General features: G+C 35.7%; 3 pseudogenes; all 3 read left to right on the forward strand.

The window, feature by feature from the left end:
* The first annotated feature begins 5,848 nt into the window (after window positions 1-5,848).
* Window positions 5,849-12,143, forward strand: LOC101976720 (interferon-induced very large GTPase 1-like; annotated as a pseudogene).
* Window positions 12,144-12,238: 95 nt separating this feature from the next.
* LOC144364720 (interferon-induced very large GTPase 1-like) lies at window positions 12,239-13,391 on the forward strand (annotated as a pseudogene).
* Window positions 13,392-23,525: 10,134 nt separating this feature from the next.
* LOC144376664 (olfactory receptor 6B9-like) overlaps window positions 23,526-27,357 on the forward strand; it is a 32,632-nt pseudogene continuing 28,800 nt past the window's right edge.

The raw sequence follows: 27,357 nt of genomic DNA on the forward strand, positions 1-27,357 counted from the left end.
CCTTGTATCTACAAGTTTTATGCCTTGTATACATGGCTTTTCTGCCACCAAAATAAATACATAAAATTGAAATTAAATGTCAATTAACTTATATAGATTTATTTGTAATTTAACTTTTTGTTATACACAAAAGAGCAATACACAGTATTTTACAAATGTGTGATGATCTTTAAACAAAAAATGTAAAATTTTTTATTGAAAAATAAATCTCCTAAAGATGAGGATGAGGCATGTTTTTGAACCAGTTCATCTATCCTTACATGAAAATAATACCCAAAGCTACAATGCAACTGAGTTCAGTGGAGATTAACAGCAAAAATAAAACTTACTAGAATATTTGGAAATATAGGGCTTTAAAAAGGCTACCTATTGTTCTTGTGCACATTATTTCCAGTAGCATTCTCAATACATGCACTTTTTTTCTGGTTTTCCTGGTCAATATATGGTGCTATACTCCACTGTTCATACTCGTGAATATCCACCAGTCCACTGTTTACATTATAGCAGCCAAAACATTTGTTGCAGCTGTAGATAAAATTTCAACACTCACTCATAATAGGCTACCATGGTTTCACATCACATGTTTATCTGGCCATTGTTTATATTTTTAAACTGACTCATACCATTTGATTATTCATGACAAGCAGCTGAAGATTACCTTTAACATGAAGTGATATCACAGTGAATTACCTGTATTGGGTAGTGCAACTTTGGGCTATGCTATGACATTGCCATTGAACAGAATGTGAACAGTGATAAATATAAAGATCATGTTGTATGATGAATTTATTGATAGCATCTCTCTGTTTCTTTCTGAGAGTGTTGATAATGCCGCAGGGTGTCCATGGAAACCCATTGGTCTTCTAACTTGTGCAGCATGAAAGGGCAAGGAAATTTGTTTCCAGCAAGGACATTTTTGAGCAATGTGAATGGAAAGTGATGAATAAGTGTTTCCTCATTTCAAAACCCCATATGGATGCTTTTGAGGAATGTTTTACAAGGCTCCAAATGTAGTTGCCAGATAACTTAACCCTATAGAAGCCAATTAAATAATGGATCATCCTTTATTTTCTACTTCTCTCATATTTTATTCTTTCTTTCTAGGGTTTCATTGTTTCCTTTGTTGTAAAGAAGTTTTTTTAGTTTGGTACAATCCCATTATTTGATTCTTTTTTTAATTTTAATTTGTTATGTAGGATAGTAGAATGCATTACAATGCATATTATACATATAGAGCACAATTTTCATATCTCTGGTTGTACACAAATTAGAGTCACACAATTTGTGTCTTCACACATGTAATTAGGGTAATGATGTCCATCTCAGTCCACCATCTTTCCTACCCCAGTGACCTCTCCTCTTCCCCTCCTTCCCCTTTGCCTTATCTAGAGTTCATCTAATCCTCCCATGCCCTGCACCCCAACCACATTATGAATCAGCATCCTTAAACCAGAAAAAACATTTGGAATTTGGTTTTTTGAAGTTGACTAACTTCACTTAGCATTATATTCCCCATCTCCATTTATTTAGCTACAAATGTCATAATTTTATTCTCTTTTAATGATGAATAAGATTCTATTATGTATATATACCACAGTTTCTTTAGCCATTCATCTAATGAAGGGCATCTAGGTTGGTTCCACAGTTTAGCTATTGTGAATTTTGCTGCTATAAACATTAATGGGGATGTGTGTATGCTGTTTTTAAGTCCTTTAGATATAGACAGAAGAGAGGGATAGCTGGGTCAAATGGTGGGTCCATTCCCAGTTTTCCAAGGAATCTCCATACTGCTTTCCATATTGGCTGCACCAATTTGCTGTCCCACCAGCAATGTATGAGTGTACCTTTTCCCCCACATCTTCACCAACACTTATTGTTGTTTGTCTTCATAACAGCTTCCATTCTAACTGGAGTGAGATCAAATCTTAGAATAGTTTTAATTTGTGTTTCTCTGATTGCTAGAAATGTTGAACATTTTTTCATATATTTGTTGATTGATTGTACGTCATCTTCTGAGAATTGCCTGTTCAGGTCTTTGGCCCATTTATTGATTGATAATTTGTTTGTTTGGTGTTTAGCTTCTTGAGTTCTTTATATACCATAGAGATTTGTGCTGTATCTTATATGTGTGTGGTAAAAATTTATTTCCAACTTGTAGACTCTCTATTCACCTCACAGATTGTTTCTTTTGCTGAGAAGAAGCTTTTAGTTTGAATCCTTCTCATTTATTGATTCTTGATATTAATTTTTGTGCTATAGTAGTGTTATTAAGGAAATTGGGGCCTAATCTGACATGATGGAGATTTGGGCTTACTTTTTCTTCTAATAGATACAGTGTTTCTGTTTTAATTCCTAGGTCCTTGATCCACTTGGAGTTGAGTTTTATGCATGATGAGAAATGGGTTTAATTTTATTTTGTTGTATATGTATTTCTAGTTTTTCCAGCACCATTTATTGAAGAGGATATCTTTTCTCCAATGTATGTTTTTGGTGCTTTAATCTAATCTAATATATCTGTTATATCACTTGTGGACACAGAAACAGAGAACAGTACAAGCCTGAGCACAAGTGGACAAGACCACCCCATCAAGAGCTGTGTAGGGGCAAGTCAAAATTTCCCCTCTGGATCACTGGAATAAAACAGATAAGATTAAACAGGAGAGATAGCATATGAATTTATTTTCAGCATGCTCTTAGTTTAAATTCAGTCTCCTCTCTCCCATAAGGAGCCACAACAGACTGTAGCTGTTAGTCCTCAGCCTATGGGACATGGACAAGGAACCTGCTCTCAGTCTTTAGCAACCTGAAGACAAATTCTTGGCCTTAAGGAGAAAAGTAGGTGAAAAAGAAGTTGAGAAACGGGTAGACAGAGAAATACAGCAGACCCAGAACATGATGATTCTGAAATCCAGAGGGAAAACTTCAGTTGGGTTTCCTTGATTAAGTTTCCAAATCTGAGAGTAATAATTGCTTATGCTTCAACTCTCTGGGCTCTTGGTCCTGTCCTCTGACTCATACTTCCTTTTTCATGAAAAGTAGTAAATGTTCAGTTGAGCAATTTTATTTGTCAGTAAAAAATCAGGGATGGAAGGTAGGAGACATTATCAGCTTCCTTTCATTTTGTTCTCACAGTGTCTCAGTTCAAGCTGGCAGGTTTTCTGTTGTACTAATATTCTCAAGAACTCATAAGTCTCCTATATATTACTTTGGGACCTTACTATTAGACACAGTCACATCCATAAATGATTTTCAGATAAACTCTCCTAGACATTAAACTCCTGCTGGTGTCCTAAGGCTTCCTCCAGGAAGGTTTGATTGATAGTTCTATACCAAATTCTTCCATTTCTCTTGCAAGAGTTCTTTATGTACCTGATTACTCTGACCTTATGATATTTTTGAGATTTTAGCAAAAGATTATACAATCATACCTGTTACTGACAAATCAGTCCTTGTCCCAATACCAATTTATTAATGAGGACATGGTTTTGAGACCAAAAAAAATAATTTTATTGCTTTGCTAGCAAAGGAAAAACAGGAGAATCTTGTTCCAGAGTCTATGATTTGCCCATTAGGGTACAAAGATCTTTTAGAGGAGATTCAAAGGCTACATTTCAGGTGTGCACTGTCAGTGGTAATAATTCACTTTGACCTTGAAGGACAGTCTTGTCTTAGGTCTTCTGGTGCTGTAACCAAAGTTTAAATTACTTTGTTCCTGTGGTGTGTGTGCTAAAGGCCAGGTAACTGGGCCTCAGATGAGAAGAAGGGTAATCTGGGTTGGCCCAAGGTTACAGAGGGAGAGAAGGAGAAGCTTAAAAAAGTCAGTTTTAAAATAAGTGCAGTGGAAGAGCATCAGGGGTTGTGTTTGAAGCATGAAGTGGACACCTATTACATATCCTGCTGAAATTCATGACCAAATATCTTAATTCTAATGTGTTTTGCCTTTTGGAGAGAATGAGACATTCAATATTATATAGCCCTGTTACCTTTTTGTTTAATAATTATTTCCTTAATGTATTTATGTCTTCTCACATTTTATTGTAGTCAGCAGGAAGAAATCAGGAGACATCTTCAGCCATTGAACTACATCCCCAGCCCTATTTTGTATTTTATTTTGAGGACAGGGTCTCACTGAGTTGGTTAATACCTTGCTGTTACTGAAGTTGGCTTTGAACTTGCAATCCTCCTGTCTCAGCCTACCAAGCCTCTGGGGTTACAGGCATGTACTAACGCACCCAGCTCACCTTGAACATTTTGTATGAAGATTTTTACTCTATAACCAATAATATATTATCCAAGCAGCCATCTTTATTTATACCAATAGGTTACATTAGGTCATTAGTCCCATAACTACATTATTGTTTAGAGTATCAGTAAGATTGCTTATTCTTCAGTTACATTCATAGTTGTAATATGCATTGTCAGAAGATTTGTGCAGCTCTTAAAAAAATCCACTGTATAAAGTTACTATTATGTGGACAGATTTAGGTTCAGTGAAACATTGTGGTTTTTTTTTTTTAATTTTTAAATTTGTTTTAATTAGTTTAACATGACAGTAGACTGCATTTATGCACTTTGATATATCATACATAAATGGGATATAATTTCTCGTTTTTCTGAGAGTGCGTGTTGCAGGATCATATTGGTCATGCAGTCACATATATACATACAATAATAATATCTGTTTAATTCTATTATCTTTTCTATTCCCACATTCCCTTCCCTCCCCTCCCATCACTTATCTCTAACACTATTGTTTCCTAGTGCCCTCACCTTATTGTGGATTAGTTTTCAAATATTAGAGAAAACATTTGGCCTTTGGTTTTGTGGGATTGGCTTATTTCACTTAGCATGATATTCTCCTGCTCCAGCCATTTACTGTCAAATACCACAATTTTACTTTTTTTTTTTTAAAAAAAAGCTGAGTAATATTCCATTGAGTGTTTAGACCATATTTTCTTTATCCATTTATCTATTGAGGGACACCTAGGTCGCTTCCAGTCTAGCTATTGTGAATTGAGCTGATATAAACATTGATGTGGCTGCATCACTACAGTGTGCTGATTTTAAATCCTTTGCATATATACCAATGAGTGCAATAGCTGGGTTAAATGATGATTCCAATCCCAATTTTCTGAGAAATCTCCATACTGCTTTCCATAGTGGTTGCACCAATTTGCAGTCCCACCAGCAATGTATGAGTCTACCATTTTACCACATACTCACCAACATTTATTGTTGCCTGTATTCTTAATGATTGCCATTCTGACAGGATTAAGATAAAATCTTAGAGTAATTTTGATTTTTATTTCTCTAATTGCTAGAGATGATGAACACTTTTTTTTATATATTTGTTGATCAATTGTATTTTTTCTTCTGTGAAGTGTTTGTTCAGTTCCTTAACCCATTTATTGATTGGGTTATTTGATATTTTGGTGTTGAATTTTTAAAAATTCTTTATATATCCTAGAGATTAGTGCTTTATTGGAAGTGCATATGGTGAAGATTTTCTCCCAATCTGTAGGTTTTCTAACAAGAGAGTCCCTATATTCCCAGGAGCTGTGTGACTGAGATGAAGATTAAAGCTAATAAGACTCTAATACAGAGCTTCCTTGTGAAGGACATCACTACAGCAGCCAGGCATCCCTTGTCTTTACATGGAATTTTCCCGGGAACCAGGTATTCGGTCTCTTTGCACAGAAATGTCCTAGCCAACCAAGCATGCCACAATCACGAAGTTTACAGGGACTTTAATCCCAAACACAGAACCCCTACAGGAAACTTCCTGCTAGAAGGGAAGTAGGGACAGGAAGAGACAGTGAAGAGAAAAGAAGCAGAGCTGAGTCAAGCCATGGAGATCCCTGAAGAGTACTGGCCAGTGCCTGAAAAGCCCCTAAGGGAAGTCATGGAATTAATACAGGGACAACTCAGTCTTAATGAGCAGACCCTGTTGCACAGCCAAAAGCTCCCAGGTAGAAATCTGGTAAGATGGGCATCTGGAGGGCTGGCCCTGCAGGGAATATACACAACCTGCCACCACATGAACCTGATGCAGAGAAGAAAGGAGCTACTCAGTATCCCCAAGGAGTTCTCACTCTTTGGCCTTCAGCAGAGCACATGGATGGAAACTGAAGAATTTACACCTTCTCAAGCAGAATTCATGTTCACTAAAGATATAGAGAAGTTCAGCTTTAGTTCAGTTAAATCAGCCAAGGGTGGAGGCTGGAGATTTAATTTTGAGACTTAACTGGATAAAAGCAAACATTCAGAATAGAAGGAAACCCACAAGCAAATTCTGAGTGTTCTTATTTCTGGTCAACAAAGTTCATTTACGTTCCCATGGCATCCTGTCACTTTACCAAGGAGCAATTCCAGTTGTTCATAGCTGCTCTCCAGGAATTGAAATGCCTTGAAGACCTCCTTGATCAGAGTATTGATCCATAAAACTGCAGTTGCTGAGAAACTGAACTGAAAAATTCTTCCAGAGGTTTGGCTCTCATACTAACCAAGGCCCTTGCACCTGGGAGGAATCTATTGATGGAAGGCTGTTTCAAATGGTTCCAAAGTGACCAGCTCATTGACATAAAGCAACAGGCAAAAGAGACTCTGGATATTAATATAAGTAGCAGCTACAGTGGCTTTGAAGTGAATGTTACTGCAGGTATGAATGTGTCAAACTCACATTCAAAAACAGCTTCTCAGAACAAAAATTTCCAAAATCTGCAGACCAAATTCCAATTATTTGTGGCCAAGACAGGTGAATCACCCAAAGCAGATGACCTTGCTATGTGGAAATCTAGCCTTATTACCAGAAATAACACTTGATGTGTCATTGACTGGGGACTTGAACTGGGACTCCATTCCCAAATGGAGTCTCCTCCAAACTCAGAAGTAATTTTAAGAATCCCCTTATGATGGCTAACTGCCTGAAATACAACTACATTGCTCTGACTGGCACTCACTGCGCAGACTTAGGAGGGAGAATATTTACTGAGTTTTACAAAAGAGGTTAGAGCAGTCCTAGATTATGTGGAGTCCTATGAGGTGTTTGATCATGAAGACCACCAACAAAAACTGAGGGATTTCATGCAAATACTGAGTCAAAAAACAAAAGATAATGACATGTTGATTAACCTACGCTTCACTGACAACATCTGAAGATTTTTCTTGTCAATACTGTCAACTTCTGCAGAAGAACTTTCATTTATAAAACCAAATTTATATAAGGATATATAAAAGGATATATATAAGGATACCAAGTTGTGTATCCTTCTAGATCCTCACATCTACAAAGTAAAAAAATATTCCTCAGACTCACTCTATTATGCAGTGGATCAATGAGTCAAAGTCAGAACAAGAGCAAGCCAAAATCTCCAAAATTTCTGAATTTATTAAAATCTTAAAGGAAACTCAGAATAAATATTAATCCCCAGAAATAGTAGGAGAAGCTCAAAGAAAGGTCACATATGAGGTCAGTTTAGCCCTCAAGAGCGTATTGAATCACCTGCAAGCAACAGAGCAGCCAGACACACAACTCTTGGTACTTTCCATTGCAGCTGGTGCAGGATATCAGGTAGAACACAATAGTTTTCAACATTTCCTGGGGCATGAAGAGTTAAACTTTCTACTGGATGAAATACAAACTGCCTACAATGAATACCAGGAACTCAAAACTATTTCCAGCTGCAGGGCCCATACATTTTTAGTGCTCACAGATCTGACAGCCACAGCTGGCCTTTCTCCAGAAGGGAAGACAAAATGCATGAAATTTATGAGAAAATATATTGGACAAAATTATTGTGTGAAAAAGTTGTACATATCCTCACTAAACATGGAGTAGACAGTGATTGGGAAACCTACAGAAAGACTTAAGGTTACTCATTGATGGGGATTATGATGCCACCATCCCTCCTTTGAAAATGGATGAGGTCAGAAGACAGCTAAAATATCTTCTCCATTAAAAGAAACAGACTCGTGAGCCAGATATTAGTGAAAATAACACAAGGGAAGTAATAGAGAATAAAGCCTTTCCAGACTTACTCCTAAGTAATAGAGAATAAAGCCTTTCTAGACTTACTCTAGTTCTAAAACATTAGCACCTAAAAAGGATGAGCAGAGCTAACTTCCATGATTTACAAGACTTCTGTGTGCAATACTCAGGCCAACTGAATGGGAACTTCCCTTTTATTTTCTTCAGAAACTTATGATGCTGGATTTTGGACTGAAATACCTGGTCTTCAAAGATGATGGAAACATAGAACATTAGGTCCTCCAAGTGCCTCCAATCAGGAAAATGAGGCTTTTGATTCTTATGAAGACTTTGCTGAAGATAGTGATACACTCACAAATCCTTTGACTATTGAGTCCAGGCCCAATATTCATCACATGGGTATTCAAATGGCCATTTTTCACTGTGCAGATTATTTTGCCAGACAAAGCATTTTGACTAAACTTTTGATCTGTCAATTTGCCCTGCCTCTTGTGGTGCCAAATCCATGCACTTTTTGAATTGAATTCTCTCTCTGGTCTCTCATATTAGAAGAGACAAATTAGGAGAAGTTGGCAGCAAGCAAGGTAATCATCACAAGGGAAGCACAGTCACAAGAATAAGCATGTATCACATCTCCACCCCCATTGTGTCCTTCCTTAGAGTTGGCAATGGTCTGTGTGCTTTCACATCTCAGATCATAAACTGTCTTCTCAGTAAATGAAAACATGATGTGTCTTTCCACTGACACTGCAGAGAAAGCAGCAAGAACTGCCTCTTGATGGGGGGTGTGGCGGAAATCTGCTGGTCCTGCCCTGAAGGGAAAGAAGGGAACAGATTTGACCACTGTGTGATCATCACCAATCTTCATGGAGATAAAAGGATCAAAAAATGCAGCTAATCTTCCTGAAAGAGGTCTCTTCTCTCATTGTGGTCCTCATGTCAGCTTCTTATGACAATAAAGAAAACCAAAAAATCATCTGTGACCTGTGTCAGTCATCAAGATCATTGATCTGCTTGCTTGATAACAAAGAAAAATCCAATGCCAGTATTTGTCGTATAAGAGTGAAAATTGGCCTGAGGAATAGAAATAAAGCAGAATTGACAGAGGAGCTCACAACTACTATCAGACATTTGCTAGAGCTCTCTGGCACTGGTCTTAAAATATAAGACTGTTCAAAAATTGCTCACAAGCAAAGATTTCTTTTTTTTTGCAATCTTTTTTTTATTGGTTGTTCACAACATTACAAAGCTCTTGACATTGATGAAGACCAGGAAGATTGTAAGAAATGCAAAGAAAAGGCACAGACTATAATTGTTCTCCTAGAACAAACCAAGTTGTCTCAGGTGAAGGAAACCTTCCTACCCCTTTAGGGAAAACTGTGGCAACAGTGGTGTATGAAAGACAAAGAAATTTATAATCTGAGAGAAAAAGGAAATCAAATCATGGAACAACACAAGAGTCAGAATGAGAAAGATAAACAAAGACTATGGCAACAACAGGTGGGAAGAGATTTTCCTATCAAAGGTGTAGTACAATCTGTGCTTCAAATTCTCTACAAGAATTCAGAAACTCACATCACACTCTACTTCTTGTAATGGCTGAGTATATTTTTAGATAGCTTGAACATTTTGAAAACCTGAATTAAAAACTAATTCACTTGTGGTCAAATGTAAAAACACAAAAACAACAAACCCAAATCAGTGACTATTTGAAACTCTGCCAAAAGGAGATTAGTGGCTATACCTTAGGAATTTCTCAGAGAGAAATTGGCCAGATTTATGAAGCTCTGGAAGAAATTTTTTTTCAAATCAGACATACTTTTTCTCTGATTTCTTTAAATCGCTGCAGACCTGATGATTTCTTGTGTTCCCATAGAGCTGATGGATGGTGATGCTTCCTATGTGCCCCTAAAGTGGGTGGCAGCTGTTTTCGACAAGCTCTGTGTGTAACTTAAAAACAAATGGCTCTTTGTTCTCTCTTTCCTTGGCCTGCAGAGCTCTGGGAAGTTCACCTTACTGAATGCCCTTTGGGGGCTGCAGTTTACTGTCAGTGTAGGCAAGTGTACGGGGGGTGGGGGGGCTACTTGCAGCTTCTGAAGGTGGAGGAGATATTCACAGAGGAATTTGGTTTTGACTTTGTGCTTTTTTTTTTTTACATTTGAATCAAATGGTGTATAATTTCTCATTTTTCTGAGTGTACAGGTTGCATAATCACATTGGTTATACAGACACATATATACATACAGCAATACTAGTGTCTATTTTATTCTGCTGACTTGGTGTTTTTGTAGACACAGAAGGACTTTGGGCCCCAGAACTAAGAAACATGTCTCAGAATCAGGACAATGAGTTAGCCACCTTTGTCACTGAACTTGAAAACTTGACTTTGATCAATATATTTGGGGAGAATTCATCAGATATAGAAGACACATTGCAGGTAGATGTCTATGATTTTCTGAGGATAAAAAAAGAGAAAGTTGCCCCAAGTTGCATAATTGTCCATCAGAATGTAGAATTTGCAGCTAAAGATCAAACTATGGAAGAATGAAGGTGGTTAGAGCAGAGGCTAGATGAAATGGCAGCACTGGCTGCTAAACAAGAAGAGTGCTAAGGTATAACCTGCTTCAGTGACGTCATCAAGTTTGATGTCAATACTCACGTGTTTTACTTTGCTCACCTCTGGGAGGGCAATCCCCCCATGGCCCCTCCCAATCCTCACTATAGCCACAATGTCCAGGAATTGAAAAGTAGAATCCTTTTGACTGCCAAACAGGAATCCAGGAGAAGCATCATAAAGATATCTGATGTAAAACTCAGAGTTCACGATTTGTGGAGAGCCCTGGTAAGTGAGAACTTCATTTTCAGTTTCAGGAACATCTAAGAGGTCATAGCCATCAACAAACTGGAAACTATATACAACCACTGGATCTCGGAGCTCAGGAGTCACATGTTGAACTTGCAGAAATAGGCTTATAATCAGATTTAGAATGGAACAATCCTAACACTCACAGCAAGCTTAATTAAGTACCCTGTTACAGAGAAAAATGAAACCATTAAGCAAGAACTTGAAAAATATTTTACTGAAGACCCAGAGAGGGATATACTTGTACAATGGAATAGCTATTTTGAAAATAAGTTTCTAATCCTTAAAGATGCACTTATTTCATACACCAAAAGAAAAACCAATGAATTTATTAGTCTCAAAAAATCAAAAATGACTGGAAAAGAATTTACATGAAAATAAATTATTGGAGAGGAACCAAAACTTGGCTTTAAGTGTAAAAGATAAAGAAATGAATGATGAAGAGTTATATGAGAAATTCAGTCAAGTTTGGGGAAAATGAGTTTATGAAGTGTCCAAATCATCCTCAAGCCATAGAGCCTAACATTGAGGTAGATGTGAAAACATCCTTTTACCTTATTTCAAAAAAGAGTAGAAAAACTAAAGAGAAGTACTGGAAAGGATTTTCAAATAGATTTTGGAAAACATGTCCTGATGTGTAGAGGACATTGGGGTTTCAGAAAGAATTTAGAGGCCTGTGATGCAGTGTACATTAATATGACTACTGACTGCATTTTTCCCAAAATTTAATTAATCTATTAACAGCATTTTGAAACAACAACGTGATTATGATCAAAATGACTTCCATGAAATACTGAGAATAATAGAACAGGAAGTGAAATCTGAACACACTAAGGATAAATACATATTTACAAGCAAATACAATATTTAATTATATTCATGTTTATTTCAAAGAGCACCAAAGCATTTTAAGGATATGCACAAGGCATTCAGTCTCCTGTAATGATGCTGTAATCTATGTAGAATGTAAGAAAGATGATTTTTTTATGAGTTTCAAGATCTCTTGCCAAGGTGCAACAACCATCTCATCTTCTGTGAGTTTTCTGTGGCACAAGCTCACTCCTGCTGTCTTTGCTACCATCCAAAGGTCCCTAGAATAGCTGGGAGACAAGAGCTTCCTCTGCTGAATTTATTGGAAACAGGGCTAACCCAGAGAAACACATTCTCATGTGTGTAGCAGAAGAAGAAAATTTTGACAATTATTGGCAATACATTCACAATCCAAAATCATTTTTTAGGACTTACATTAAGAACCACGCCAAAAGGTACTGGTCAGACAACAGAGATAAATAAATAAACAAATAAACAAACAAACAAATAAAGAAAGACTTTCTTCAAAGAATATTTTATTCAAGAATATCATCCTCTTTGCCATTTGTGAATCCACAATGGTACCTAAAGGTAAAAACAGGGCTGTGTTGTAAAAAATAACAATAATGAGGAGACAGAGACAAGGTGCAGAGTCAGGGAAGGTGGCAGAGTGGCTCTTTGTCCAAGCAGCCACATTTATTTATACCATTAGGTTATATTGGATCATTAGCACCATAACCACATTATTGTTTGGAGTATCAGTAAGGTTGCTTATTCTCACAGTTACAACATGCAATGTTGGGAGGTTTGTGCAGTTCTCAAGAAAGCCCATTGTCTGAAGTTACTGTCACAAAGACAGCTCCAGGAGCACCAGAGCTTGATGAAACATTGTAGTTATCTATCAATCAAGTTCCTTTATTCCCAGGAATTATGTACCTAAGATTAAGGTCAAAGCTGATAAGACTCTAGCACAGAGGACATTACCATAGCAATCGGGCATCAAATGTTTTTGCACAGAAACTTTCCTAAGTACCAACCATGTCACAACCATGAAGTCATCAGGGACCCCAATCTCAAATACAGAACTCCTTCACTGTGTCTGGGTTGTAGGTTTTGTTCTTTGATTGCTCGGGGTACAACTTGATCTTCCCACAAGAGACTTGATAAGCATTGAACACCAGGAGATAAAGGATATAGTTTCTCAAAGTACAGCTTTGGATCCCACAATGAAGAAAGTAGAACACAAATTTTCCAGTAGACTTATAAATGAAATGGTTCCTAAAATTGTGAATCCTCTCTGAACATCTCTGTGGCTGCTGGAAACAGTGTCCCTTCTGTAAAGCAATATGTACAAACACAATTCATAAACATGACGCAGATCATAGTGTTACATTTCATCGTCTTCAGGCTGTCTATGGAGACAGCTGGTATAGAACAGACCACTTTGTCAGTGATTATTGTACTAGTTTAATAAAAAGTGATTTTTGCTTTTTTGAGAGATGATTGAGAAATCCCATATAAGAACTATCAGGAGGCAGGAGAGGATTATGTCACATGAAGCATCACCCCAGATTCATCCAAACCAGCCATAATGGAAATGGTTTGTCTCTCACTTCAGAACAAAGCTGGAAGAAAAAATATCAGAAAAAAATTATAAATACAGGTCAAATCCCTGATGAATGGGCTAGCATCACAAAGCAGGATGTGGTTAATGACTTGAAAAAACAATAATTTTCAATGACCACATAAAAACCTTAGCATTGTACGAAGTCACAGTACATAACAACTTCAAAACATATCCTCCTTACAACTAGAGCTTTAATTTTCCACATTATAAATGAAATGTGTAAAAGAGATCAGTTATAACTTCAAGAGTTTAAGAGTTCCTGGAAATGTATTTGATATCTCTCTGCCTCAATTCCTTCTGGATTAAAAAGAAATTACTAAAATAAGGCCATATGAGAAAATCTAATAAAATCTATTTAAAGTACCTAGTTCCTACTTTGACATATTGCTCTGCGTATTTTTAAATATATAATACCCCTGGAAAAAAAATCCTCTTCACACAGGAAATTTAAAGTCATTGCATGATTGTGTAATTTTCTCGAAAGTAACTGCATGGCTGTTGAACCAATATACAGGTCCTGACTAGAAACTACAAAAGGACTTTCTCTCCTTAAGTGAATTTTTTCACTCTTTCAATTCATGAAGAAAATTTACTCACCCTTAAATACAAAAGCACTTGTGGAAATTTCATGATACACATATATAATATTATGTAGGGATATTTTGTTCTATGAAAGAATAAGCCAGTGAATTTACCAGGATAGAGTCTCCATCAAGTTAGGAAACATTATGAGTCAAATATAGGAAATAGAAATCAAATAATTGTTTGCTTCTCTTCTTTCTGGCTTCTTGGAACATCTTGGTCATGCTACCAAAAGGTATTTTTGAGGTATTTACAAAGTTTAGATCTTCAAAACTGGTGTTATGTCTCTGAGATTACCTCCTGAAACAAATGTTATGATAACCATGTAAATTGGACCATATTAATCAAGTCTGTGGACAAGATCAAATTAGAAAAAGCCATTAATGATTACAAACATTGTCCCTTAAATGAAATATATATATATATAAAAAATCTCATAGTAATCTCAATTGGGTTCTCATTTCAATTAAAATATATTTATATGGACAAAAATGCAAAGGAGTGCTTATCTCCAATCAGACATATTTGTACTTCATTATATTCTTTGAGTTAATAGAGGTAGGTTTTTCATGGGCAGTGGAATGAAACTCAGTCACTGAGGAGGGGAGCAGAGAAAGAAGAATTTGGGGTCACCACATGAGCAGATTTAGGGATGTTCCAGTCATTAAGGCAAAGGTGCCAAGTAGAGTGGGAAAGGAATCACAAGGCCATTAGGGATGTGGCTAGGATGGTAATGGACCTAGAAGAGCATGGAAATTATGATTAGGATGTAAGTTACTCACTTATATGTGGGCTCTAAAAATTAGAACTCGTAGAAATAGAATAGAATGCAGGCTACCAGCGACTGAGGACAGGATCAGGAAAAAAGGGGAATGTTTGGTCAAAATGTAAAGTTTTAGTAAACAAGAGAAAACATTCTGAAGATCTATTGCATAGTAAGGTTACCAGTAATTATGCTACTTATTAACATTATTAGTATTGCTATCTTACTGAAATGTGATTCTGTCTACAGTCTGCTCACTTGTAAGTAGTTGAATAAGCAAGTCCAAGCTTTCTATTTTAATTTAAGTACGAGTTAAATAAGTGTTTTTAGTGCTGTTTTTGCAATCTGTTTTATTTTCTGTAAATATAATTTAAAAATAAAGTAGAATAAAAATAATTATGCATAATGCACTATATAATGCAAAATTGCAGAGAGTGAATTTTAAGTGTTACAACCCCCCAAAATAGATATGTATATAAAGTTATAGATATGTTAATTTTTCTAATTTGCTTATTTCTCAATCTATACATGTATAAAAGCATCATGTTGTACTCCACAATTATTGATTTTTATTATTTTTCAATAAAATAAAACATAAACCATATAAAATAGTGAGTTACATAAAAGAAGATGAAACATTGCTCTGAGGTATTTTGAAAAAGATCCCTTTTTCTTAGAGACATATATTATGAGCCCAAGAACATCTAGGGAATGTGGTTTGTCTAAAAATTGACCTCCTTAATTTTTGGGGGTGCTTTTTTTTTGGACACTGTAGGTAGACTTGTGAAATGTACAATTGTCATTTTATTATTTCCTCACAATCATTATTCTTTCCATTCCAACTTTCAGTAAATTTTGAACAAGCTATTCAATCTTTTATTATTGTTATATATGAGTGTAAAAGGGAATAAATAGTATTAAATTACATTGTATTATATTATTTTATATTACATCATATTGTAATGACTACCAATAGTGCTATCATTGTAGTAGTGGTGTTTGTGAGAACTTTGAGTTGTAATTTAACCTCGGTGTCCTCAGGCTTCCTAACACTGCAATGATAGGATTCTCATTAATAAATAAATGGCAATACACAAGGCATGGAGAACAATGCCACCCATGGAGTAAGTACACTATAAGTGTCAGTTATTACACAATGCTGCGTATCCCAAGTTCCCTATTCCTTTGCTTTTGAATAAAATTTTACTAGAAACACACTCATAGGTGAAGTAGTATCATTGGAGGTTCCTTGGCAATAATATTCAACATGGACTCCTTGGGAAATCACACTTGATAATAAGTTCTCAATATGTGTAATTATAACTTAATAGCTCAAATATGCAGTTCAGAATATCAAAGTCTTTCAGTATTTTATTAATAGCTATGTGTATTCCAAACACAAATTATCCAAAGGCAACAAAGTCAATATTGCAATTTTTTGTCAGTGTGCAATATAGATTAGGTTCCCAGAAACATGGCTGAGAGAAAAACTTGTATGCCACAATTTTAGAAGTTGTTCCAGTAAAAATGAATAATGGAAAGAAGAAACAAGAAGAGAGGGATTCAAGATGAAGAAGGAATTAGTAGATTTAAGTCAAGTGTTGAGAGTTATGGAATGCTAGCTTGCAACTGTAGTTAAGAGCAGAAACTCAGTATCAAGACTGCTTAGCTGTGCATGTGAATAGGGCCCTGAACATTTTGCTAGATATCTGACCTTGGATAAATCAGCCTGTGTCTGCTTTATGTTTTTCTTCTATAAAATACTGCCATTTCATAAAGGTGTGAAGATTACTTGGAAATAATACATATGCCTGGTTCATGGCATATGTTCCTATGTCAGCTAGTTATAGTACCAGGGAGCAAAATCATGTTAATAGAGGTAATTGTGCTAGTTACTGTCATTATTATTATTGCTATGATACTGAAGTGTGGTTAGGCCTCTACTCCAGGCTTAATTGTAATTTCCTGAAGAAGCAGATCCAACTTTCATATTTTGAGCCAAGTAATATTTATAAATGTGCTTGTCTGACTGATTTTTCTGTCTGTATTTTATTTTATCTAAATAGGATTTGAAAAATAAAACACAATGAAAACTGTAAACATGAAATATGATGAGGAACAGAAAGAAGAAAGACTAAGTAAGAGCATTATAAGGTTCTTTTGACAATAGCCAACTGCCCCCAATGTCGTTATTGTTTTTAGTGCAATGCAAGGGATTTATGTAAATTGGAAAAAATGTGAACTAGGTCATGTTCTCCTAGAAACAACAGCCCTAATTGTTGAATTATCTTTGATTCTTTTCCTTTGAACCAAGAAAACCATTAGGTTTTCTTTACCCTGTGATTCTCATAATCTCCTCTGTGGGGGAACATAGGTGCACCACCCAGATCCTCCTTCAAGGAAGGGCTTGCTGCCCAGCTGAGTGCAGTGAAGAAAGCAGATGCTCATCAGCTGTTATATCTTTCACATCTGTCTTACTTGCAGAGTCTTTTCCCCTGAGATCAGGCTGTCCTGGGCAATATGATTGAGTGAGCAGAGAGACCTCACTGTGTTGGCCTGACATAGGATGTTCTGATGGGCTCCACTCCCACCAGAGTTTCTGCCTTTTCCTAGAGCATTTGTGAGGCCTGCACCATAGTTCAGTTTCTCCTACTGCTGAGTCCTCGTTACTCCCCCTTCTTTCGTTAAGTGTTGACCACTAAGAAATATCTTGCACACTGTTTCAACATCAGCTTCTGGAAAAACAAAACTGTGGCAACATTCAAGGCTGTGGTAAATATTGCTAAGTGCAGATAGATTTGAACAATGGGGTTGTGAATAATAAAGAAAATGCAAAAAGAAAATCAGGGCTACATAATATTCTGTTCCCTAAACCATTAGGAATAGAGCAGTAGAGAGAATGCAGGTCTTCCAGAACAGACTAAAAGGCAGAAAAGTGATTAGCAGAGAGAGGTATAAGACAGTTGCTAGATGAGCCACTCATTAGTCAGTAAAAATTAGAAAATAGAAAATGGATAGATTAAAAAAGAGGAAATAATGAGAAGAATAAGAATAAATATTTTTCCATTTGGCCTTTGAATTGGGAGTCGGAGGAAGGGTCAAGGAAAGAAGCCTAGGACTTGCAAATTCATTTCTTATAGTGAGATGGAGGAAACGCAATGAGCCAAAACAAGCAGAGTGCTCTGGTCCTTTGTTCTCCAAGTTGTAATTATTCCTGAAAGAGTTAAAGTTTCATCATTTTAAGTAATTGAGAGACATCCATGGGTGCAAGTAGATATTCTCCCCCTTCTATCCACTAAACTAAACTTATAAAGTTTACCACAATACATTTCTGCCTCAATACCCAGTTCAGTCATTTGACTTGTGGTTGAAGTTACATGAAAGTGAAGGCCCATCTCTAACCACCAAGGGGTGATAATGTGCCTAATAAGGTTAAAGACTCCCAAGTCTTTAACCACACAGGGTGATTGGTGAATCCCAGATGTACCTCCCCAAATAATCACTGTCTTCCCTTCCAATCATCCCTTGTTGATTGATAATGTTGTTCTAACAGTTTCTTTTTCCAAGTCCTTCTCAGGCAAACTCTTCCTTTCCATGTGGGAAGCAATCGCTTGAGTAGGTTCACCTACAATCCATTCTCTGAAGTATATCTCAACTAAACAATATTAACATTTACAGTCAGAGAACTCTTTGTTGTGGGGGAATGTGCAGTGTCTTATAGGATGCTTAGCTGCATCTCTATAATCTTCCACTGGATGCTGGTACCCCTTTCAGCAGACAGGACATCAAAAATTTTTCAAGGACTGGTGTTGTGGTTCAGTGGTAGAGTGCTTGCTTAGCATGTGTGAGGCATGGGTTTGATCCTCACACCACATACAAATAATAAATAATATAATGTTAAATTTAAAAAAAAATGTTTCCAGACATTGCCAAATGTATCTGAAACCTTTACTTTGCTCCAATGAGATCCACTATGCACTGAGCCCCTTAATATTTTGCTTAGGAGAATAAAATCAAATGTTGATAATAAGATTTATAAATGTGTTTTTAATAAATAATGCATTTTGAACAAAATTTTAAACTGTGGAAAAAATGATAAAATGCCAAATACCACCTTCCATGGAAATTTTCACAACCACTCCTGCCACCAGACATGTGAAGCACAATGTAAAATACACATAGTTTTGCACACAGGACAATGTATAGTAAACAAATATCTGTCATGCTTTATTCAGTCCAAGTGGTGTGATGAAGTCTTTCTGATGAAGATGGAAATGATTAGCCTCTAACCTACACTCTCACCATATTCAATATTCTATTATAATGCTTATTACAGTATATTATATTCTTTATTGCCTGTCTGTGTCCCTTGAAAGACAGCTCAAATGTCATTTACTTTTGTATTTTCAGTGCTTAGAACTACATGGCCCATGGTAGGGTTAAAAGTGTGGAGGGAATGAGCCAGGGAGTGGGAAAATAACATTTTTAAAATGGAAAAAACTTGGATATTTTGAAAGGCAGCAGCAGTAAAAGGTAAGCAGAAGAAAAGGGAAGAGAGGCGTAGTAGATGGTCCAGTGTCCTGACGCAGACACAAAAATATGATCAGTGAGGAATAAGATGATTATTTTTAGGAAGAGATGATTGATTGCCTTATATATAGGAATGATTCAGAAAAGAGTAACCTGTCATCTATGTTATTTTAAGAATTCTTAAATATCTCAACTGTTGAAACCCTTCCAAAGTCACCTCAATTCTCTCAAAGAAGAAACCTACATGAGTTCAATGGTTTAGAAGGACAATGATTGACCCATCCTCATCTCCCTGGCCTCTTGCTTCTGTGATTTCATTTTTCTCCTCCACTACTTCTGCTCCAATTGTTCTCAATTCCTTGTTCTCACATTGTGCCTCACATGAACTACATTTTTTTTTTTTGGTCTGGAAAGATCTTTCATCAGAGAATCTGTTGGCTAATGCATTCTCCTTCTCCATGCTGCTGCTCAATGATGCCTGACCCTGCCATTCTATTTAAAATATCAACCTGTTGCCAAGGCCAGCGCTGATCTTCCTTACCTTATTCTATTCATTTCCTCCACAGAGCTTAACAATGCCTAATTTATATGCACAGTATTTATTGTTTATTTCTTGTATCTCTTTTCTAGGATTAACTACCTAGGATTAGGGTTTTGTTTTGTTTTATTTTTTTTGCCTGTGTTTGTCTGTTTTATTAAGGGAGTTATCCAAGGCATCCAGAAGAGTGCCTGTCATGTAGGGATGCTTAGTGAATATTTGTGAAAATAATAAATTTAATATACAGAAAGAGATAAACTGATTTATCAGATATCCCAGCTGAGCCCAAAATACAGAAAGAGATAAACTGATTTATCAGATATCCCAGCTGAGCCCTGTGTGACACACCAGTCTGTTCCCAACAACCACTTGGACCTTCTCTACATGGTTCTTCAATCGAAATATTTATACGAAATATATTTTATCTTAGTCCTAACAAATTATGCTTGTATCATTTGTCTTTTAGAATGATTTTTTTCCCCAGTAGGGCTCAGCTGTCTAGGTGCAGATAAGAAGAAAACCTCATAGTTTTCTTTGAAGTCCCCTGGTGTAGGAAGTAAACACCCTTCCTTTTGCGGTCTACATAGGCATGCATCCTTCTTGTGGCTATACAATATTGGACTATAATGACTTGCTTAACTGTTTAACTTCTTCTCACAACTTTGAACAGGGGTATCTATTTCATCTTTACATTTTCAATATCCAGCATGGGGCCAGACCTCAAATAATTATTTAGTAGATCTTTATCATAACCATTAATAATGCTATACATTTTTGTATTCAAGATTTGCTGATTTACTATTTTAGTAAGTGAATCAGTTTGAATGACTTCAGGTTTGTTTCAGATTATAAAATTAGTAAGTGATAAATCATAGACTAGAATCTAGGTCTTCAATTATTTGTTCCAGTGTTATGTACTTCCTTGAATGCTTAAGTGCACCCTGAAATATTGGGATTTCCTTTGTCCACGTTTCTTGTTATGCTGTTCTAATGTTTCTATGATTCTTTAAGATCAGATATGACTAAATGTACATTCACATAAAATTCCTTCATAAGCTTATTTTATAGTTGTTTGGATTTATGTCACGTGCTTTCTTACTGTTTTACACCTCTTGGGCAAAAATTGTTTCCCTGAGAAAGTTGTTAAAACTAATTTAAAAATAATTCTTCTTAGTGGAGAAACAAATCAAACTTGAATTCAGTTCACTGTGTTCACCTTTCCAATTCATTAAACTAAGTATACCTTATTGGCGATCTGAGTGGGTTTTTTTTTTTTTAGGTCAGGAAGTATTTATAAATCAGAAATAATTTTTGAACACTTGAAATTCCACATTTTATTCTTCTTTCCAGTTCTCTGAATTCTGCTTTTTCCAGATCATCTCTATTAGTCTTCTTGAAATGTACTTCTCTTTTAAGTTTCATTTCATTCATAATCTCAAGCCAACATGTAGTTATACTTAAACTTCAATTTCTCCTTAGTTCCTGTTGAGTCCTGGAAGCCCAGGACCCTTCTGAGTTGTTGGGCATCTTAAGTTGCCTTACATCTAAGGCAACTCCTTAAATGCAACTTGTCTTCAAGCAGTGTATATATTAAGAAGTTTCTCGGTCAAGGAGCATATAGAATTCATCAAGTAATGCTTTTTTTTTTTTTCTTTCTTTCTTTCTTTCTTTTTTTTTTTTTTTGCTTTTTAGAAACAGCTTTATTGAGATATAATTTACATACTCTTCAAGTCACCTATTTAAAACAAAATTCAATGGCTTCCAGAATATTCAAAGTTGTATATTTATCACCATCATCAGTTTAGAACATTTTCATCACCCACCCCAAAGAGCACTTTCATCCTCCAGCCAGCCATATTCCCTCTAGACCTTGACCATCTCCTTTCTCTCTCTAGGTTAGCCTATCCTGGCCATCCAACCTAAGGAACTCCAGCTGTAGAATTCAATGAAAAAAAAATCATTGACCTTTAGTATCTGACTTCTTTCACTGAGCATAATGTTTTCATGTTTTATCCACATGGTAGCAAGTATCAGTTCTTCATTATTGACAAATAATATTCCATTGTATTGGTATACCACATACTTATGTATTTGTTCATCAATTGATGAACAATTGGGTGATTCCCACATTAAACATAAAAATTTGAGCCAGTTTTGGAAGAATATGCATGAATTACACAAATTAGGACGGTAATATGAACTAAGATGTGTGACACACTCACACTATGTATATATAGTAGTTTCCCCTTATATGTGATTTTGCTTACTGTGCTTTTAGTTACCTGTGTCAACCACAGTCCACTAAAACCAAAGAATATTAATGGAAAATTCTAGAAACAAATAGTTCATAAGTTTTAAAATGTATTTCTTTTTTAGTATCATGATAAAATCTTTCCCTGTCATGCTTTGTACTGCTTGGGACATGAATCACCCCTTCTACATTTCCATACTGTGCATACCACCTGTCTCCATTAAACACTTAACAGCCATCCTGGTTATCATATTTATTGTTGCAATGCTAATGTTCAAATAATCCTTATTTTAGATAACTTTGACCCCAAAGTACAAATCTAGTGATACTGGCAATTATGATATGAAAAACAGAAGCCAGAGAGTAATTCTTTTGATATGAGGAGTTCTTAATAAGGAAAGAAAAAAATACCAAAGATGCTAAAATCTATAATATAATAAGAAATTTTGAGAGAGAATGATACTTCATTCACATAATTTTTTTTACTATATTGTTATAATTTTTTATTTTATTATTAGATATCATTGTTAATCTCTTGCTGTGTTAATTTCTTAATTATAAATTAAATTTTATCATGGATATATACAAATAGAAAAAATAATATATAGAGATGTTGGTACTGTATATGCTTTCAGATATCCACTGGGGACTTTAAAATGTATTCCCTTTGGATAAATAAGGGGACTACTGAAGCCATACTTATATATGCAGACACACATATATTAAATAGTTACTGTAGTAATATATATGTATATATACATATAATAGTTATATATACACATGTACTATTGTATGTATTAGTAGGGATCTTGCAACATCAAAATGTGTTTTTATACAATGTTTTTATACAAGTCATGAATATAGTCATTTATCATTATCAAGTGTTACATACTATACATAATTGTATGTGCTATATTGTTATACGATTGCCAGCACAATAGGTTTGTTGATGCCAGCACCAACTCAAACAATCAAATAGTTTACAGTGTTAAATCATTCTAAAATGGTAGAGCTTTATTCATTCAATTTTTAAAAAAACATGGCCCTAAACATAGGCAGAGAATCATTGCCAGAGTATTCAAAAGACACAACTGAGGAATATACCAGATTTAAGTATTCTTGGGCTTTTTTTCTATTTTTTTTCAAGTTAACATGTTGTTTTTATTTTCTCCAGGTTTTAAACTTCTCTGGTTCCCTGTCCTGCCCTCTGAACCATCTTTGGCACTGATTTCATTCACTATAATCTCCTACCTTGAAGCTGCCTCTGAAATCAGTGAATATGTGGACAAAGAAAGTATTTTCTCCGAGTACTACATGAAGAGTTCTTTCTAATCCTGATCCTAAGGTCTAAATCCTGTTAATTCTGCTTTGATGTTCTTTGGGGTGTTTTCAGGTATTTGATTTTGATTTTCTGGAGAACTTACCACTTCTTAAATCATACCTTGGGCTAGATGATGGCTCTAAAGTTTAAAATTAAAGTATCTGTAGTCTGAGGGTCCCTTGCTGGCAGTGCAGATCCTACTCTTCAGTTTGGTGTTATTATCAATCAATCTTTGCCTCAGGATGATCTAGCTATGTGGAAAGGAAACATCACTCATATTAGTGAATTCATCCTGGTGGGATTCCCTACTGCCCCTTGGCTGCAGATTTTGCTCTTTTTCCTTTTCCTCATCACTTACCTCTTTGTTCTGTTGGAGAATTCGGTCATCATCCTCACTGTATGGGCCACTGGGTCTCTGCACAAGCCCATGTACTATTTTCTGGGCACCATGTCCTTTCTGGAGGCCTGGTATATATCTGTCACAGTCCTCAAGATGCTGGTTGGATTTCTACTTCATCCCAATACCATCTCCTTTTTGGGATGCATGACTCAGCTCTATTTCTTCATCTCACTTGCCTGCACTGAATGTGTGCTTTTGGTTGCCATGGCCTATGACCGTTATGTGGCCATATGTTGGCCTCTTCGCTATCCAGTCATGATGACCCCAGAGTTTTGTGTTCAACTGACCATTGGGGTTCCTGGGTAAGTGGCTTCCCCATCTCCATGGCAAAGGTGTACTTTATCTCCCAAGTTGCATTCTGTGGCAATAATATCTTGAACCATTTTTTCTTTGATGTGTCACCTATCCTCAAACTAACCTGCATGGACTTATCTATGGCTGAGAGAGTAGACTTTGTGCTTGCCATCATCATCCTTGTGTTTCCTCTCTCTGCTACTGTCCTTTCCTATGCCTTCATTGTCTCTACCATCCTGCACATACCCTCAGCCACTGGGCAGCGGAAGGCCTTCTCCACCTGTGCATCTCACCTTACAGTGGTGGTCATCTTCTACACAGCAGTGATCTTCATGTATGTCCAACCTTGGGCCATTGCTTCTTTTAACTCTAACAAATTGATCTCAGCCATATATGCACTCTCAGGCTTAACCCTATCATCTATTGTCTGAGGAACAAGGAGGTCAAAGATGCTGTTAGAAAAACCATCTCGAGGGGCTGAGCCCTTGAGAGATTCTCTTTGCTGAAGAGACCTTCCTTCTTTCGTTATTTGCTTTAACCACAAAAAGCACCTTCATTAGAGGAGAGGCTACAATTGTAAACACACTCACTCAGAATAATGATTTAACCAGAGATCAAAGAAAATCCCCCTGTCGATCAGGTTTTCATGAAATGCTTTGTTTTATAAGGCAGTAGGTGAAGTAGTCAAAACTCTGAGATATTTATTAGTAAAATAGTTGTAATTTATTGTTTATGAAGAAAATTTTAAGAAGTAATCAATTATTATCTGTTTTCAGAGTTCTGTTGTTGAGGTTATTCTATTTTGACTTATTTATTTTAAAAACTCTCTCCCTTTAGGGAGAGGTGAAAAAAGAGATTTGTTGTGTAAAATGTGAAGGTTATGGCTTGTTCATTTATTTGAGAATGGCTGGGGACTGGCTACTTTTATAATTAATTAATTGGTCTTAATAATGTTATTTTATTTGTTTAATCAAGTTTAATCAAGGGGCTAGGTTGTGGTTCAGTGGTAGAGCACTCACGTACCATGTTCAAGGCACTGGTTTCAATCCTCAGCACCACATAAAAATAAAGAGATAAAATAAAGGTATTGTGTCCAACTACAACTAAAAATAAATTTTGAAAAATGTAATGAAATGATTGGCAAGCTTTCTTCAGGTTCTATTTGAAAGAGTATAAAGTAGGATATGCATTAATTGTCATGGCATAGAGAAACAAATATATATATTCATAGATAGATATTGATATGTATATAGATAGATACACACACACACACACACACACACACACACATATATATATATCCTATGATATATTATGTATATAATTTCATGCTTTAATTCACTTCCATTGTTGGAACTTCTAAATAGAATATTTTTGATGAAATAATGGCCAGATTTAGGAAAACTAGTGACTGTTTATTAAATCCCATTCCTTTTTAAGTAAAGGAAGCACTGGTATTGACAAGAGACCAAATGTTTTGCTTAGATGGTACTTGACCAGAATATAAAGAATTTTTCCCAGTTTCCCAAAATATCTACCTTTATTTCAATTTTGAGAAAGTGGATGCAAGATCTTGAAAAGTAGTATTGTTAGGTAGTAGCTAGCAATGAGTATTGAAATGCATGGGCAAGGACAGGTTTGCTTTAAGTATTCTTGATGTTTTTTAAGTTACTACCAAGGCAGATGAGTACATAATTTTTAGCAGATTTACCTGTGGAAAAGCATGATACAAAATCCTTAAGGATAAACAAACAAAAGTAAAAGTGATAATGAGGATGAAGGGTGTGGGATACCTCAGGAAAAAAGGATTTATAAGACTGATTCTTGACAGGACCCATAAAGGTCAATATAGATCTAGAAATTATGGTGCCACATGTCTCCTACTATCTCAGAACTGGGTGTTATTTAGTGGCACAGGCACACTAAGGTGACTTCTGACTGACTACTGACCCTAATGTCTATATTAACATGGGATTGACTTGTAGATAAAACTCTCCCTAAATAGGTTGGCCACCATAACAGTTCTGTAGAGTACCAACTAAGGTAAAAAACTTCACTGTTCGATACAAAAGAGGAGTTGAATACCTGATTGGCAAAGAGTACAGAAGGTGGTCCCCAGTTCTCCTGGTAAATGTCAAAAAGTAATAAATTTGGAGACGGCATTGTCCTCTGTGTCATCTCTCTCTTGAGAGTGCTCTCTGCTTGAGCCTTACTTTGCTCTTACTTTATTTTCACCTCACTTCTATTCTACTGTCACTTATAATAAAGTTCTCTTGCATGGCTTTTGGTGTCTGACATTAAATTTTCTTTTGTCAGAACACAAGAACCAAGGCTTAGAATTTCAGCTCCCTACTTTCCTGTATATGCTTTCAATTAGTCATTATAAAATGGTAGAAGAGAGATGTATTCTGTCTGGGTCAGCAGGTATATTGAATAAATTAATCAATGAACTATTATCTGCTAAAATTTTAAGAATGATAAACACACTATTTTAATCCACCATTTGGAAAATACATTTCATGTTTTAATTAGTTTGGTTTACATACCATCTATGTTTTATTTTTACTTTATTGACCTTGTGTTTACATGTCCTTCCCATTTTGTATTTGTTTTTATACCATGCCAGATAAATTTGCTGTATTTTATATTTATATAGATTATGATGCATTGCAGATTGTGGTAATTTCTAATTTATCTACACTTTTTAGCTTCTCCTGACATTCATTATTTTAACCTACCTTCAGATCTATTAATATTTGCTTTCTATATTCAGGTACATCAAAGTTGTGTGTATTCATATTTATAGTTGTGATGTTTTCTTTTTTCATTAGCTTTAGATATGCATGACAGTAGAGCATATTTTGACATATTATACATACAGGAGTGCAACCCAGTCCAATTAGGATTGCATTCTGTGGTTGTACACAATATGGAGTTACACTGGTATGTTTTCTTGTTGAATGAACATCTTTAATACTGTGTAATTAGTCTCTGTGTGCCATTTTACATTTTTGTCTAAAGGACTATGTTTTAGTTAATAATTAAAAAGTTACCCTTGCTATTGTTTGGTTTCTGTTTTTTAAAACTATTTTTAATTGTAGATGGACACAATACTTTTATTTTGTTTATTTAGGTTTTTTTTATGTGGTGTTGGGGATTGAACCCATTACCTCACACATGCTACACAAGCACTCTACCACTGAGCCAGGACCCCAGCCCTGGTTTCCATTTTTATGGCATATATTTTTCTATCTCTTCACTTTCAATCAATGTGTGCCCTTAAAATTGGAGTTAGTAAAATTATAGTCAACATATGATAAAGTCTTGTTTGTTTTGACCATTTAGCTATTCTGTGTCTTTTGATTGAGAAATTTAACCTATTTATATTGAA

Source organism: Ictidomys tridecemlineatus, chromosome 4 (assembly GCF_052094955.1).
Source record: "Ictidomys tridecemlineatus isolate mIctTri1 chromosome 4, mIctTri1.hap1, whole genome shotgun sequence".
Lineage (NCBI taxonomy): Eukaryota > Metazoa > Chordata > Mammalia > Rodentia > Sciuridae > Ictidomys > Ictidomys tridecemlineatus.